Here is a 14147-nt window from a genome sequence, read left to right on the forward strand (position 1 = left end):
AGAAATGATAGAAGAATAGAAAAAAAAAATAATAAAAAAAGTTTGAGAAAAGTTTTAAGGAGAGAGAAAAGGTAAATGTTGTAAAATACAAGAAAAAAATGAATCTCACCGAAATAAAATGAAATTACATTAGAATTAGAATGTGATTCTTAAATTTGAGATGATCATATTCTCCTGTTTATTCTTATTTATGATTTTAAAAAATGTCGTCATAATAAATCGAATACCACAATTTTTTTAATTCCGTAATTTCCATCCCTTACTAATAAATGCGACATAAATGAAAATTATCAATCTACACAAACTTCTCGAAAGAAGCCATTTTATTTGTTTAAGAACTAAATTTTCTTTCCCAAGAAAAAAAAAAAATTGAACTAAGTTCCCGCCAGAATTTCTTGGGGACGGAAACGGGTTCAGGTTTGTTCATCAGTTTCGTACGGTTCACTCTTTGCTTCCATAGCAGCTCCATTTTTATTGCTTCGCCTTGAACAAGAAATGGGATTCAATCATCTTCTTCGTATGATTATCAATCCAAAGGTTTCAGATCATCACTACCCTTTTCAAATTTGATCATCTTGCAATTTGCATCTTCTTCTGTTTTTTGATTGACCCATTATCTGTTTGTTTTGTTATCTCTTATCTTTCTCTCTTTGCGAGCTCTTAAACTTAACTGCTAATTACGTTTATGGAGTTTTCTAATGGTGGGTTGTTGTACTCTGTAGTTAGAGATTTTAACTTTTTTTGGCACAAGGGTTTTTTTTATTGGAGATACCATCTTGCTCAGGCAACTTATCTTCTTTTTATATGCTTTTAATCTGCCCTAAAACTATCAGTTCGTACTCCCTGGAATAAATGGAAGTTGTATTCATTCCAAATCATTATGACATCTTAAACATTTCCAGCTTGGTTCATGTGCAAAAGATGTTGCTGCTTTTAGAACTTCTTGTGAGCGGCTTATTCAAGTTCAATTACTTTCCAAGTCGTTTGGTACAGAAGCATCATTGCAAAAGGATAATTCGACTACTGTTTCAAGAAATGGTCGAAGGTAACTTGCAGTATCTGTGACAAGATTTTATGTTTCACAAACGCCTTCCTTTCGGAATCCTCTCAAATTCGCCTACGTGTATGTTCATCCATTTCAAAGCATTTTTAATTTGAAAATATATGCAATCTCACATATTTGACATCTGAAAATCCCAGTTTCAAAGGCCATGATATGCTTGATCCTTTCACTGCGGGTCGGTGGACTGCTGATTTGAATCCCTTGGTCATAGAGAAATCTGAGGTATAATACATGGTCATTTTTCAACATTATATCACCTGGCAATACCATTAGGATCCTCCTTCCCTACAGGATTTAGTCTTAATCAGTTATATCTTTTGAAAATATTGGTTTGGTTATGGTAATTTATCATGGCTGGAGGGTTCCTACGTTTACGACACCAACGGGAAGAAATATCTCGACTCCCTTGCTGGTTTATGGTGCACATCCTTAGGTAATCCTACTGCTTACTAATCTCAACTATTTATTGGTTTTTGATGTCTTGATACATTTCTCACAATATTTCCTACTAAGATGGCAAAGATTGCTTCTTTTTTTTTTTTTCTGTGTCGATCATATTTTTTAGCCCTCATTAGAAACCTAATCCAATGTTACTGTACGCAAGTATCGGAGGCACTGTCAAGCATATGGATCTGTTTCTTTAATAATAGTGTCATCCTCATCGTGTATGTGTTTTGTAACAATTTCTGCTATCACGTTGTGTTTGTTATTTCAAACAATTTGAAAAGACAGAACATGTTTGCAACTTAGTTGAACTCCAAATATATTTTAGTTCAATGCAGGCTCTATTTTTAGAACCATAAGTTCTCTGTATTTTAAGGTGCATTTGACATATCTGGGAGTGATTCTGAAATGGCTAAAATCACGTTTGTCTTTTACAAAGTCACCCGAAAAATGCTTTTAACCATTCAAAATCAGTTTTAATAGTACAAAAAAATGCATTTGGAAGTGTAAAATTAAACATTAAATTGATTTTGAGTGATTAAAAGTGTATTTCGAAGTGATTTTAATCAATTCAAAATCACTCTCAAACATGCATTTAGCTTTATTGGATAGAATTTAAGAGTTGGAGAATCTTGATTTTGTCCTTAATAAGTTGAAGGAGTCTACAAAAGCTTGCAGAGGCCAAATTTCCAGGCATGCTCTTGAAAGACATGGTGAATACAACATAGGACTATGAAATATGAATGCAACTTTAAGGACATATCTTGTTGAGGATTTCAGATGAAAAAATCAAGGGACCTCATGCTCTTTATAAGATAGATAGACTACTTCTCTGATTGCTAATTGATTTTGAGATGGAACTCCATGTAATCTAATATATCTGGAGACTAGTAGTCTTTGTGCCGTGGAAATATAACCAAGTTGCAAGTTGAATCTTTGAAGTTACTTATGAATATGGAAATTTTGCAGGGGGAAGTGAGTCTCGCCTTGTTGCTGCTGCAACCGTACAACTGAATACACTGCCATTTTACCATTCTTTTTGGAATCGCACAACAAAGCCTTCTCTGGTATTGTATTCCCTTCTCAGAATAAAGCTACTGAAATTTTTTACCATTAAATGTCATGAAATGAAAATTCAGTTATAAAAAAGCAACACAGTTTAGCAAGACTTAATCTTAAAAGGGGGGAAAAAAACTTGAGATGTTGTGAAATTGAATAACAAGTCATGCAACTACTGTTTAAACCGCTACCTTGCTATTCATCTTCTTGTATACACTGGAAAGATGGCTAAAGAATATTGCCGCAGTGACCATTACACTGACACAAGATGTATTTGTTGCAACCTCAGTGTAGCAAATTACTAACAGATACTTACCGTCATTGCAACAAATGAGTCCAAGAGATTCATTATCAAAAGATGTCAAAAACACAGGATCTTACTCTTTATTCTGTTTTATCTTGTTGTCTACTACAGGATCTTGCAAAAGAATTACTAGAAACTTTTACAGCAAGGGAAATGGGGAAGGTGTTCTTCTCAAATAGTGGATCAGAAGCAAATGATTCTCAGGTGCCTTGTTTGTACCTTTACATTGTTGTCGTGTCAGCAAGTTGTCTTTTCTGACTTATTGCTAATTCTATGCTTGAAATGGAAATGGTGAAGCTTCTTTGAAAAATTTCAGTTAAATTGGAAAATATGGTTCTTGTTTTACTTTCCATGAAAAATATAAGGGAAAAATGCACTTTTGATCCTCAAGTTTTGAGTCTAGTTTCTTTAGTCCATAGGTTTTGATTAGTGGATCAAAGCAAATGGTTCTCAAGTACCTTGTTTTCATTGGGTACCTAAGTTTCAAAATATTTTCTAATGGTAGGTTGTTGTACTTTGTAAGTAGAGATTTTAATTCTTTGGCTCAGAGATTTTCGGATTGGAGATGTCATCAAATGAATTAACATCATTTTCAAATTCATGTAGGTAAAACTGGTTTGGTATTACAATAATGCACTGGGGCGACCAAAAAAAAGAAAATAATCGCTCATTTGAAATCGTACGTTCAGTTTCCCGTTTTTCAAACATGCTCCATTCATTTTACTCATCCAAGTCTTGCTATCTTTGCTTAGGTACCATGGTTCCACACTTATGTCAGCCAGTCTTTCCGGGTACGAAGATAATAGATAATAATTTTTTTTTCAGGAAATTCTCCAAATACTTCAAAAAGTTTAAAAAACTGGGGAAATTTTATTGCAGTTTTCCAACTTTGCATAAAAAATTTGATCTTCCTGCTCCATTTGTACTGCACACAGACTGTCCTCACTACTGGCGCTATCATCTTCCTGGTTGTCATTGAACTGCTCTATTTTATTTATGTGTTGGTACACAGTTGTTATAATCACTTTTTTGATATTCATGAGTATCTGAACCAGATAACTTGACTATAGACAACTGCCTTTATAATGCTAAATGTGATAATGATAAGCCAGGTGAAACCGAGGAAGAGTTCTCGTCGAGATTAGCAAACAATTTAGAGAATCTTATTCTCACGGAAGGACCTGAGACAGTAATGTCATAGAAACCTCACTCAAATGTTCAAATATTTGACAAATGCAAATAATCTCTAGTATTCCTAACCTTTGTTTCTTTCAGATTGCTGCCTTTATTGCTGAACCTGTCATGGGAGCAGGTGGTGTGATATTTCCTCCTGCAACTTATTTTGATAAAGTAGGCTGCCACTTTCTTTACAAGTTTGAAAGTTCAAATGCTTATATGGACTTTCTTATTTAGATGCATAATCACGAGTGCTTCTAGAGTTCCAATTCTTTAAAATAAGAGAAAAGAAGAAAGAGTTGAAAATTATTTACTAGTTTTTAATGTCATCTGTAGATCCAAGCTGTGCTGAAGAAATATGAGATTCTTTTCATTGCAGATGAGGTAATATAATATTTCTAGCCTCCATACCTTTTCACTTCTGTTACCTACTGTCCTGTAATCTCTTCCCTGCCATAGATTATTTGTGCTTTTGGAAGGCTTGGGACGATGTTCGGATGTGATAAATACAATATCAAGCCAGACTTGGTATCAGTAGCTAAGGTGAAGAAGTTGGGCTAATTTGAAGAATTGAGACAGCTTGTTTAATGTTTTTAGCCTGAGAAGAAGATATTTCTATGTACTGCTTGTTTTTTGTGCTGAACTTGGCAGGCTCTTTCTTCTGCATATATGCCTATTAGTGCTGTTCTTGTTAGCGCTGAAGTTTCAGATGTCATACACTCTCAAAGCAATAAGCTTGGTATGTTTTTTTAGTACAATAATTGTGGGGATGGGAGATCGAATCTTCAACCTCTAGGGAAGAAGGCCATGTCAATTACCATTGAGCTAAATTTAGTTGGCAATAAGCTTGGTATGTTAGCTGTTGCACATGCAAAAATATTATTGAAAGAACAAACTGATTGTCTTTTCATTCAGGTACTTTCTCCCACGGATTTACATATTCTGGACATCCTGTTGCTTGTGCTGTGGCAATGGAAACGTTGAAGATCTACAAGTATGTTGTTTCTTGCCTGTACTGAAGATTTATTTTCTTTATCAAAGTGTTGGCAATCCTCAAGACCGGTTAAATTACAATTTCCGCCTCTATGGGTTGGAGAAAGTTAGAAATTAGTCCCTCTGATTTTAGAAGTTAGAATTTGGTCCTTAAGATTTGATAAAACCTCATAAATAATCCCCATGGTTTGATAAACCCTTGAATAGTCCCTACCATAGAGACTATTTGTGAGGATTTTATCCAACCATAGACAATTCTTACTTTCTACAACTTATAGGGATCAAATTTGTTATTAATCATTCAGTTACAACCATAAGAAAATTTTGTTGGTCGATCTCCAAGCTTATGAATGAATGATTAATTATTTATATCTTCTGACATACATATAGGTAACTTAAACGTTTTGATGTTCTATATTGTGCAATCAACGAAATTCTTATTCACTGTTTCTCATTAAAGAAATGATGTTCTATATTGTGCAATGCCCATTTGTAGAGAGAGAAATATTGTTGAGCAAGTAAAGAACATCTCCCCAAGGTTTCAAGATGGTATAAAAGCCTTCTCTAACAGTCCCATCATAGGAGAGGTACAGATCAAGTAATTGTTTCATTCTTGTTCGGTGTTGCGAAATGTTTGCTCGTGTCGACTTGTTTTGGTCCTTCTGCAGATAAGGGGGGAAGGATTGATCTTAGGCACAGAATTCACAGACAACAAATCTCCCCACAATCCATTTCCTTCTGAATGGGGTATCTTCCTTTCGTTGTTCAATTATCCTATCATGAACATAGAAACGATATGTTCAAACTTATAGATTTCTTAGAATATGAAAATTGAATATTGTCTGTAGGTTTGTTCTAACAAGTGTTCCATTATATGTGCAGGGATAGATTCATATTTTGGTGCAATTTGTAAGGAGCATGGAATGTTAGTACGTGTCGCCAAAGATAATATAATGATGAGTCCTCCCTTCATTATCTCAAATGAAGAAGTTGATGAGGTACAATACAGATTAATGCATCATCTTTCTTATGTTGCAAGAAGTCCTTGTATCAATTTGTTGTCTTTGATCAAAACATTCCAGGGGTAGAGAGTGATGAAGTTTGGAACTGACTTGGGAGGAATGGGTTAAGATAATCTGATCTAAATTGGTTGGTTTTAGGATAACAGGGCATCTATGTGAGCATTAATGGAGTCTGGTGGATGGATGACTAAAATTGGGAGAAAAAATGGAAGTTGACCTACTTTTTGAAAATGAGGTTTTTTTTGACCCATTTGTTGATGTCAAATTCGGATTGTGCTCACTCTCTTTTTTGCTCGCTCGCTCCTTTTCCTGTCTCATGCAAATCGCCCTCCTCTCTCTCTGCTTTCTCCGACCCACGCTGTCACTTTGCAACACAAACTGAATGGCTAGGAGAGATCGAAAGTGGCAAATGCAACTGGAGTTGGTCGTGTGGTCTTGCGAAGAAAAGCAAAATGAAGGTGAAGTCGTGCAGATGAAAAGAGGGAGAGAAACAAAAAAGAAGGAAAGAAAAAAAAAAAAAAAAATCGGGAAGAGGAAGATGAAGGAAGAGGGAAAAAGAAATTAAGGGTAGTTTGTAAAATACGATGATATAAGTTAGAGGTCAAAATTCTTAAGTTTTAAAATGCGGAGGAAGAATCATTTTGAACTTCGGGATTGGGTCTTTTATATAGTTATCTTGCATTAACGAGTATGATATGAATCGTATTGTTGCAATCTTGAAAATGTTATTATTTTTCAGCTTATAAGCATCTATGGAAAAGCATTGAAGGGTACTGAAGAGAGGGTGAAGGAACTCAAAACTCAACAGAAGTAGTCGAACCAATCGAGTCTACTAATCAATAATGCTGAAAAGTTTGTTTAGATGAATGTAAAGCTGAGAGTTCTATTTCATTGTTTGCTCCAATTGTTTATAAATAAGAATAAACGCAAGATACCGTATTGGAGCTAATATAGTAGTGTGTAGACTATCTCAGCTTTAATTATCTATTTCTTGAAACATCATTTCTGAAGGTTTCAACTAAATATATAAGCATAGATTTCTCATATTGGTCATTGGATCAATGTTAATCTTCAAAAGTCTAATGATTCACTACACATTTGGTTGTGCATCTCCCATGCAAAGTGGTATTGAAAAAAACACATTTACAGGTGTAACTCAAATGCATATCGTTATATATATATATATAATAATAATTATTTTTTTTTTTGAGAAAAACTTGGACTTCTAACATTTGAGGTTAAATACAAATATGATTGTTGAATGAGAAATTTTAGATCAATCACAAGACGTCACGTCATTTAATAAATTAATGACGAAATTCCAAATTATTAAATTTGCGCTCAATTAGGAGTTGACATATATCCTGAATTGAAATTGAAGACAAATTTTGATGACACCACGTGATTTTATCATGACTGTTAAATTGGATAAAATTAACTTGGTCCAATTTAATATTATTATTATTTGGATTAAAGTCTCTAAACCCAAAAATATGTTGAATTGGACTCAAATGTCAAATCAAATCCAGATCCAACTAATTGGGCCCAATAGTAGGCCCATGGGTTAACCAAGTCCAAGCTCATGAAGCCCACCTGAGAACTCTATAAATAGAGAAGTTCTCTCCATTTGTTGAGGGTCAACAATTCTATACTCTAGAGAGCTTATAGGAGAATTCTCTACAATCAGAAGACTCCTTGACTCCTGAAGTGAAAACTGAAGTCCTTTGAAGATACACGTATTCTGAAGACTGAAGTCCTTTGAAGATACAAACATTCTGAAGACTGAAGTCCTTTGAAGATACAAGCATTCTGATCACGCTTCAAGACTGAAGTTCTTTGAAGATACAAGTATTCTGAAGACTGAAGTCCTTTAAAGATACAAACAATTCTACATTCAGAGAGCCTAGAGAGAATTCATCAACAAGCAAACAACTCCCAAGACTCATAAAGCTGCACTCCTAGAAGACGGAAGACCCTTGGAGGCACAAACACTCTTCCAAGACTTCTACTTCAAGAACGTTTGGTGCTTTTCTTCTTCAAGTCAAGCACATCCACCAAACCAAGAGAGAATCAGAGGATCAAGCACTAGAGATCGAACCACATCACATCAAATTAACATCAACACCAACTTAAGTTTAACTCCACAAAATAAGTTTTTCTAGAAGCCTCATGTGAACACTAATCCTCCAAGAAGATCAACAAGCCCAAAGGCCGATCGTCCAAGAAGATCATCAAGTCCAAAGGTCGATCATCGAAGAAGATCATCAAGCCCAAAGGTCGATCATCGAAGAAGATCAATAAGCCCAAAGGCTGATCGTCGAAGAAGATCAATAACTCTAAAGGCCGAAATTCCAAGAAGATCATCAAGCCCAAAGGCCCATCATTGAAGAAGATCAACAAGCCCAAAGGCCGATCATCGAAGAAGATAAAAAGGCCCAAAGCTGATCATCGAAGAAGATCAATAAGCCTAAAGGCCGATCGTCCAAGAAGATCAACAAGCCCAAAGGTCGATCATTCAAGAAGATCAACCAACTTAAAGACTATAATTTATTTTGAAAGCATCAAAATAATATGTATTAAAGATTGTATTCACTTTTCATAAAATTAATACAAATACAAAGTTCAAGTTCCACGAAATAAATTTCTCTTGAAATCTCGTGCGAACAAATTGGCACGCCCCGTGGGACCTCTCTATCTTTCATCTCTCTCGTCATCCGAGTCAAAAAATCTACAAATGACACCAAAGAAAGCTCCATCCAAAGCTACCGTCGCAAGAAATACTTATATAAGCTCTATCACCACGGAGAAAATCTGGGATCAGCTGATGGAATTTCCTAAAGATGGGTTCGTCATCAGAGAAAATCCCTTGTTTGAAAACTATGCTTCTGCTACTGATCTATCAGAGAAAGAATCACATTTTGATGTAATGTCTGTCATAATGACTGACGTAACAACTAAGTCGGCCATGGCAGAGATGGAGATAAAGATAAATCTCTTAATGAAGGTTGTAAAGGAGCGAGATCGTGAAATCGCTACTTTAAAAGATCAGATACAGGATCGAGATATTGCTGAGTCAAGTCAATCTCCAGCTACAAAAGCCAATGACAAAGGAAAGATTGTCTTGCAGGAAAGTCAGCCGCCAGAATCCACCTCTGTTGCCTCCTTGTCAGTTCAACAGCTCCAGGATATGATCATAAACTCCATAAGAACTCAGTACGGAGGACGTCGCAAACATCCTTTATGTACTCCAAGTCATACACCAAGATAATCGACAACCTGAGAATGCCAACTGAGTATCAACCTCCAAAGTTCCAGCAGTTCAATGGAAAGGACAATCCAAAACAACATGTTGCACACTTCATTGAAACCGTGAAAATGCAGGAATCAGAGGAGACTAGCTAGTCAAGTAGTTCGTCCGTACCTTAAAAGGAAATGCTTTTGATTGGTATACTGATTTGGAGTCAGAAGTGATTGCAGTTGGGAACAACTAGAAAGGGATTTCCTGAACCGCTTCTACAGTACAAGGCGCATTGTTAGCATGATGAAGTTGATGAACATCAGACAGTGGAAAGGAGTGACAGTCATCGATTATATCAATCAATGGAGAGCTTTGAGGAGCTGGCAACACACGTTCATAATATGGAGTTGAGCATCGCCAATAGGGGAACTAAAGATTTCCTAGTCCCTGAAGGGAGAAAATACAAGAATGGAGCCAAGGGCACTGAAAAGATCGTGGATAGTGCCATAAAAGAATCTATGGTCGTTCATGTGACCCTGCTGAAATTTCCCTCCAAATGAAAACAAACAAAATTTGAAAGAAGGCACAATGAGGGCGAGAAACGTCGTCCAACTCTTAAAGAAAGACAAAAGAAGGTTTATCCATTCCCTGACTCTGATGTGGCAGATATGTTGAAGCAACTACTAGAGAAGCAACTTATTTAGCTATCGGAATACAAACGGCTAGAACAAGAAGAAAAAATAGATGATCCTAACTACTGCAAGTATCATCGAGTCGTTGGTCACCTAGTTGAAGGAACGAATTCTGTAGTTGGCTCGTGAAAAGAAGATTGAGCTAGATTTGGATGAAGTAGCTCAGACAAATCAAGCTACAGTAGCGGCAACTTCAAATGTTCCAACACTGTCTGTGTCCTATGCTCAAAGATAAAGCTTGATCTAGTTCGAAGCCTTCGAGCCTATAATTGTTTGGTTCCAGCAAGAAGTTCAAATAGCAAATTCCAAAAAGAAAGATGAGCTCGTTGAAGATGACAACGAAGGGTAGATAGTTGTGACTCGTCGAAAAAGAAGACAATTAAACTCCACCAAAAAAAAGTCGCGTTCCTGTCGAAGCTATAAAAGAAGGAACAAAACTCATAAAAAGAAAGGCAAAAAAATGACACAAAAGCCTAAGCCTGCTAAGAAAGAAGACAAAAACTTTCCTCAATTTTAACGGCCAGCAACTTCGGCAGAATTTCTCCCAATAAGCTTTCTCAATAATCATCCAGAGAAAGTATCGGAAGTTATTGCATGTTACACTATCGGCATAGTGGAAGTCAACAATAATCATATAACTATCGAAGAAGTCAACGACTCAGAAGAAATGAAGCAAAGAACTTCTGTCTTCGATCGTATTAAGCCTTCAAGTGCTCGATCTTCAGTCTTTTAAAGATTGAGTATGGCCACGGTAGGAGAAGAAGACCAATGTCCAACAACTACTTCTACTCAAACTTCAGCCTTCAAAAGACTAAGTATATCCACATCAAAGAAAGATCGACCTTCAGCATCTGCTTTTGGTCGTCTCAAGACAACAAGCGATCAACATAAAAGAAGGATGAAAATCTTGAAGGCGTTGTCATTCCATGAAGAAAACAACAACGAAAAGATTCACAGTCGTGTCCTTTCACGCATGAAGATGAAATTTTCTGTTGACATAAGTACAGAAGGTTCATTGATAGTGAAGTCAAAACTCATCATATTGACGAATCCTACAAATGAAGAGGGTGAACAAAACCATGATGAAATAAGAGCTTTTGAAGTTTAAATGAAGAAGCTCCTCATCGCAAGAACTTAAACTGCATGATGCTCCTGGCCCCCATGAGCTTAAAATGTGAACGGCCCCACTCCAAAAAAAAAAAACATTTGTACGAATTTCGTTACGACTTGATCCCTGTCATTATAAAGGGTATGTAGGAAACTTAGAGAAATTTAAGTTCAGTTGCACATAAAAAAAAACATTCTCGTAGGAAACTTAGAGAAATTTAAGTTCAGTTGCACATAAAAAAAAACATTCTTTTTGAACTACGTTATGACTTGATCCCTATCATTATGAAGGGTACGTAGACAGCTTGAAAGAAACTTCAAGTTCAATCCAGCTAAAAAAAAATTTGAACTAAATCATAATTTGATTCCTTTCTTTAAGAGTACGAAGGCAACTTAAAGAAATTTAAGTTTAGTCTATCAGAAAGGGCACCACAACCACCTAAGTATGATACTACAAGATTGATGTTGATCATCCTCGTAAAAGAATGACACTAAGATATTCATCCCTATTGGGGGCAACACAACGGATTGAAGAAGTTCATCCCTCGTAAGGAGCTAGCACAGTAAATAAAAGGCACACACTTGGAATGCACTTCGCTTCCTCTTCGAAATCAAACTTGGATGCTCTTCCATCTTCAAGTTCAGAGGTTTCATCGATGCTTCATCTTCATGCTCAAGTCTGGAGGCTTTGCAATACCATCTTCATGCTCAAAGTCGCGAAGTCGAGCTCAATGTGAAGATTCATTGATGCTTCGTCAAACTCAAGTGCAGAGGATTCGTTGATATTTCAAACTCAAATGCAGAGGATTCATCGATTCTTCAAGCTCAAATGCGGAGGATTCGTCGATATTTCAAACTCAAATGCAAAGGATTCACTGATTCTTCAAGCTCAAGTGCAGAGGATTCGTCGATGCTTCGTCAAACTCAAATGCGGAAGATTGGCCGATGCTTTGTCAAACTTAAACGCGAAGGTCTCGTCGATCTTCTCCATCTTCAAGTTCAGAGGCTCCATCGATGTTGTTCCATTTTCAAGTTCAAGATCGGCGTGCATGACCGTACTTCCATCTTCAAGTTTAAGATTGGTGTGCATGAGTCCACTTCCATCTTCATGTTCAAGGTCAGTGTGCATGGCTCCGCTTTATCTTCAAATTCAAGGTGACGTGTCTGGCTTCGCTCCATCTTCAAGTTCAAGATCAGTGTATAGGGCCCGCTTCCATCTTCAAGTTCAAGATCGGTGTGTATGACTTTGTTTCCATCTTCAAGTTCAAGATCAGTGTGTATGACTCTACTTCCATCTTCAAGTTCAAGGTCGATGTGCGTGACTCCGCTCCATCTTCAAGTTCAAGGTTGGTGTGCATGGCTTTACTCCATCTTCAAGTTCAAGGTTGGTGTGCATGGCTCTGCTCCATCTTCAAGTTCAAGGTCGGTGTGCATGGCTCGACTCCATCTTCAAGTTCATGGTCGGTGTGCATGGCTCGACTCCATCTTCAAGTTTATGGTCGGTATGCATGGTTCTACTCCATCTTCAAGTTCATGGTCAATGTGCATGGCCCATTTCCAAACTGATGGCACAGCTTCGCTTCATCTCCAAAGTCTGGCGTGGCTCGCTTCATCTCTATAGTTTGACGTGGCTCGCTTCATCTCTATAGTTTGACGTGGCTCGCTTCATCTCTATAGTTTGACGTGGCTCGCTTCATCTCTATAGTTTGACGTGGTTTCGCTTCATCTCCATAGTCTGACGTGGCTTCGCTTCATCTCCATAGTCTGACGTGGCTTCGCTTCATCTCCAAAAGTCAAGGGCAGCTTCGCTTCATCTCCAAAATTCAAGTGCGGCTTCGTTTCATCTCCAAAATTCAAGTGCGACTTCGCTTCATCTCCAAAATTCAAGTGCGACTTCGGTTGGAAGAAAAAAAAAAGTTAAAAAAAAAAAAGAAAAGAAAAACGAAAGAACGAAAAAAAAAGGAAAATTGAAAGGAAAATAATAAGAAAAAATGGTGAAAAAAGAAAGAAAGAAAGAAAGAAAAGATTAAAAAAAAAAGAAAAAAAAAAAGAAGAAAGAAAACATGGGAAGAAGAAGAAAAATGAGATAAAGGAAAGTGTAGAAGAAGATGGATAAGAATAATGAAGGGTTTGGGTCCTGTTTATATAGTTCCCTAACAAATTAGGATATCCAAATCAAATAAACATTTGATTCAAAATATTATATTTTTTTATTATATTTCTTAATTTGATTCTATCCTAATTTCATATTAAAATAAAAAAATTAAATTAAACAATTTCCTATCTAATTTGATTTTATTAGATTTTATCCTCAAATTTATCTTCAACTAAGATTTGGATATATTCCAAATTTTATTCAAAATCAAATTTAAATTGTGGATAAAATCACAAATTAAAATCTGTAAAAAAAAATCCTAAATTAAAATTTGAGCATATTCCAAATTTTATCCCAAATCTAAATCATCAGACTTCTATCTCAAGCCAAATTTTTAAGAAAATCTCAAATTAAATTTATCCCAAATCTAATTATTAAGGATAAAATCTCAATTTAAATTTGGACATCTTCCAAATTTTATATCAAATCCATTTAAATTTAGGTTATCTCTATTTCCAAATCAAGTGGGAAAGATGTAAAATTCATTCAAATTAAAATTTGGCCATATTCCAAATTCAAGTATCTATTGAGTTTTTATCTTCAATCAAAATAAATTGCGGATAAAAAAAAAATCCCAATTGATCTTTTATTAAAATTTGGGCATATCCAAAATTTTATCTTAAATCCAAATCAAATTGAGGTAAAATCTCAAATTAAAATTTGGAAAAATTTGATCATATTTCAAATTTTATTCCAAATTCAAGTTGTCTAGTCTTGAGATTTTTTTTAATCTTCAATCGAAATAAATTGTGAATAAGAAAAAAAAAATTCAATTGATCTTTTTTTAAAATATGGGCATATCCCAAATTATATCTTAAATCCAAATCAAATTAAATTGGGACGAAGTTCAATTTTTTTTTTTTTTTTTTTTTTTTTTTTTTTTTTTTTTTTTTT

At 35.6% G+C, this 14147-nt stretch overlaps 1 pseudogene; it reads left to right on the forward strand.

Annotated features, from left to right (window-relative positions):
- The first annotated feature begins 284 nt into the window (after nt 1-284).
- On the forward strand, nt 285-7107 carry LOC120087143 (annotated as a pseudogene).
- The last annotated feature ends 7040 nt before the right edge of the window (nt 7108-14147 follow it).

This window comes from Benincasa hispida, chromosome 9, assembly GCF_009727055.1.
Source record: "Benincasa hispida cultivar B227 chromosome 9, ASM972705v1, whole genome shotgun sequence".
Taxonomy (NCBI): domain Eukaryota; kingdom Viridiplantae; phylum Streptophyta; class Magnoliopsida; order Cucurbitales; family Cucurbitaceae; genus Benincasa; species Benincasa hispida.